General features: G+C 30.5%; 1 protein-coding gene across 2 annotated transcripts in view; it reads right to left on the reverse strand.

The window, feature by feature from the left end:
* Positions 1-4,294, reverse strand: part of LOC108973809 (rap1 GTPase-activating protein 1) — a 260,459-nt gene that overhangs the window by 141,140 nt on the left and 115,025 nt on the right. The gene's annotated exons all lie outside the window — the stretch shown is intronic.

The following is a 4,294-nucleotide window of genomic DNA, read 5'->3' on the forward strand; positions in this document are numbered from 1 at the left end:
ACGCTGGTGGAGGAAGGAAGATGAAATTAGTTTTTAATAATTTTGAGCAATAAAAGTGAAATATTAATTTTAATATAAATTAAATTTAATAAAAAAAAATTAACACAAATTCTAGCAGTGTACTTCAGTGCAAGTATTTAGCAAATTAACTTTTAAATACGCTATAAAAGCAATAATATATGTTACTGCTAACATGCACACTCACGCACAAACAAACGCAAGTCTTTGTTAATGTGCATTTTGCGGTAATTGCAATTACGCAGTGCTCTACGGAATATTATGTATCGATTCCCAATATAATTTGCAATTAGCCAAAAATATCGACATAAATAATATGGCCACAGAGATCGCTGACGCCATTAATGATTGCAGCGCCTGGGGCGGCATTGGAGGTGGTGGCGTTGATTGCAACACATGTGCGGCGCTGGGGCAGCAGTGGCTTGCTAACATGTGTATATGTATGTACATATGTATACAAGCAAGCATTTATGACATTCGCATGACCATTTGTCAGCACTTGTCGCCGCAGCGCACATGTCAAGCTGTGCGTCCATAAAATCAAAGCAAATCAAGCGCCGCCTGTCTGATTGATGCCAATAATGAAAGAGCATGTGGAAAATGCAAGGCTAAAGACAAAATTATATTATTATCAACTTAAAAGTATAAATATGGTTGCTTTTTATTTTTGCTTACATTATAATAATAATTATGACGTGCAACAGTCATAAACAATTGCAGCAGTAGCGGCACAGACAATGGCAGACAACGCCCCCAAAAGCGCTAAATTGAACTTCTAACTCGTTTGGCCATAAGATGTGGTTGAAAAAAAAAAAGTTTATTTATGTGAAATAAGAGTGGTAATGACTTGAGACTTGAGAAAATGCACGAACTGTCATTATTGACAACTTGCGCACACTTTAGTGGCAATCAACGCCAAGAAAAAAATTATTTAAAAAAATATTATAAAAAAAATAAAATAAAAAAATAGGAAATATAAAAACATTAAGCAAGAAAAAACAAATAATAAAAATTACAAAAACTTGATTTCTATCGATCAGTTTGTGTGACAGCTATATATTATAGCGATCCGATCTGTACAATTTTTTTCGAATATTGTGGCACTGTCTTAAAACATAATTCATGCCAAATTTCGTGAAGATAACTTGTCAAAGAAAAAAGTTTTTCCTACAAGAACTTGTTTTTGATCAGTCAGTTTGTATGACAGCTATATGTTATAGTGGTCCAATCTAAACAATTTTTTCGGATATTGTGCGGTTGCCTTAGGTCATAACGCACAGCAAATTTCGTGAAGTTATCATGTCAAATAAGAACTCTTTCCATACAATACATACATTTTCTTTTAGCTGTTTTAAACATCATGGCCAACTTAAAGAACTTTGGCCGGGATATAAAAAAATAAAATTAATAAAACTCAAGTTTGCGGGCGTTTTTATGGCGCTGCTAAATACATGTGCTTAGCTTACAACAAATAAGTGGAAGTATCGCACAATGCGCTTTTACGGCAAATTGCCATTTTGGACCGCAAGCAAGCAAGGCACTAGTGGACAATTAAATGAGTGCTTTTAGTATGACTATTAAATGTGGAAAATATATACATATATATAAGCTATATATCTTTATATACATATCTACTTTTCTATTACATATGTACGCTCAAGTCACTATATATTTACTTCTTCTTCAGCATCTGTAAGAATTGCTCCTCGGGCACTCTCACCTTTTCCGATGCGCTTTATTAGCTTAATTATGCTAATTAGGCAAGGAACATCAAATAGAATGTTAATTAATTTATTATTATTGCTGCCATCGCGCAGCATTTCAATAGAAAAACGTTTATATATTTGTATGTAGCTGTATGTGTGAGTGTGTGTACACGAATTATAAATTCAATCGATTTCTGTTTCCTTTCAAGCTTGTTGAATGATTGCTTGTTTGTAAGGTAATTTATTGCGCACTCGCACAGTTGTTAATATGTCAATTAGTCTTGGTAATTTGGTCTGAATTAATTATGTGCGGTTGAGTGCGTGCACTTTTTTTTCACTTAGAATATTTCTAGGGTTAAAAAATGGAAAATAGTTGAGAAAAAAATTTATTTTCTATTTAATGAAAAAAATACTTATTATAATTAAAATAGCTATGGTATATAAAGAGGAAAAAAATCCAACATATTTTTTAATTCACCACTACTCTAATTGATTTTTGTTTTTATTTTTTAAGCGAACTTTGCAAAACGAAAGGTCATTGTCAGAAGAGAGATAAGGAAAAATAAAAATGAGCTAATACTGGTTATGCTGTTAGAACTTAAATTTTTGAACTCCCCACGTGGTGAATTAATTATTATAAGTCAATTGCTAAATTCTAAACAAAGTATACGAGCTTATGGATGCTTTGTATAACTAAAAATTTTAAACTCACGACGTGGTGAATTAGTTATCATAATTAAAGATGAGCATGGGAAAGCTTTGTAAAGCTAAAATTTTTTGAACTCACCACGTGGTGAATTAGCGATAATAAGTCATTTGTCAAATTTCTAAGCAAACAGAACTAACTCGAAAGCAATTGTAAGCGGAGAGTTTTTTTAAGGAGCTACTAAACTACCTAAACTACCAACAGCAATGCCGAAGAGTTGTGTGTGTTTTCCAAATCAAGTAAGAAACTTGAAGAGTGGTTCTCATGACAGTTTGTTACACTTAGAACAACAGAATTTATGAATGTTAACTCGACGAAACAACAAGAACTAAAGCTCAGCAAATAAAATAAAATAAGTATTTTGAAGTCAAGCAAAAATAGATTAGTTCTTTTGCAAACTAACACGCTGTTATAAACTGAACTATAAGCGCGTAAGCGGTGTCTACGCCAATAAAGAAGAAGAAAAAGCTGTTTTATAAGTATTTTCATTAATACTTTTAGAAAGAGTAAGCGATTTTAAACTATTAACGATTAATCGTTTTTCATGATTATTAAAAAATTCAAGCGAAAAAAATATTTTTTTTATACTTGAAAATATGTACATAAATACTTGAAACTAGCTGCAATTTCCTAAATAAAAAATAAAATTTTCGTTTATTTGGAATTTTTTTTTCTAATAAAAACATCACTACCCAAATCCTACAAACTCTTCTAACCGCACCTTTTTTTTTTTGTTTTTTTTTTTTTTGTTTCTTTGACTTTATGTTTCTCCCTCAGTCAGTGTTTGCTTCAGCATGTCCCAACTGCATTTGTGCATCAAATATTTGCACGTCGACCTTGTGGTCTCAACACGCCTGCGCTCATAAACTAGACACTGTTATGAGCGCCCTTTAAACGCGTATAAACCAGCTATTGGTTAAGAGCGCCCTTAAAATACAAAAAAAAAGAAGAAAGTATAAGAGGAAAAGGTAACACACAGACTTTGCAAATACCGCAACAAGATATTTATGTGCAATATATCACCAGTTGCACAGCAACCTTTTCTTTTTTTCTATCGGGTATCTGTTTCAATTTCATTGCACTCATGAAAATGCGCCCCGCGGGTTATTCAGCCAATTTATAGATTTTACACACCCGTTTACGGGATAGTTTATACGAGTGTGTAGTTCTAATCCCTCTTCAAATTGTTATGCGTTATTTTAAAATTAAAAAACGAGAGCTAATAGCAGCATGACTATTTTAAAAAAACTGTTGCTGGGGTTGCCAGAGAAAAATAAATTTTTTTGTATTAGTTTTTGTTCGAACAATGATATATCGTATATTTTTTGATAATTAATTGGTTTAAAATAATACATTTATGCAGCTTAGGTATTCAAAATCATAAAAAAAAAATTTTACAGGGTTACCAGAAAAAATATTATTTTTTAGAATTTTTTCAAACGAAGGAATATAAGTTTTTAGTTTATTGATCAAACCAATTTAACTCGAATAACAGTTAATTTTCTAAATGATTTCTAATTTCTTTTTTAAATTTTCTACAGTTAACAACAAAAACTTATTTTGAAAACTAAAAAAACACAACAAAACTAAAATGTATTAGAAAGAAAATTCGAAACAAAATATCTAATCAACTAAGAAGAACAATAAAAATTAAAAAATCATTTTGCAGAAATTTTGAAAGCATTAAAAAAAATAAGAAAATAAAAAAAAATTTTACTTTTTTATTTTACTTTTTTATGTAAAAACAAAATTTAATTTAGAAATTCAAAAAATTAAAGAATAAAAATGGTTTTTGAAGAAAATGAAAAACAGCAAAATGAAAAGTTTTCTTAGGAAACAAGTAGATTTATCGCAAAAAAAAAAA

The sequence above is a fragment of the Bactrocera latifrons genome, unplaced genomic scaffold (assembly GCF_001853355.1).
Source record: "Bactrocera latifrons isolate USDA-ARS-PBARC rearing strain unplaced genomic scaffold, ASM185335v1 scaffold_50, whole genome shotgun sequence".
NCBI classification, from domain to species: domain Eukaryota; kingdom Metazoa; phylum Arthropoda; class Insecta; order Diptera; family Tephritidae; genus Bactrocera; species Bactrocera latifrons.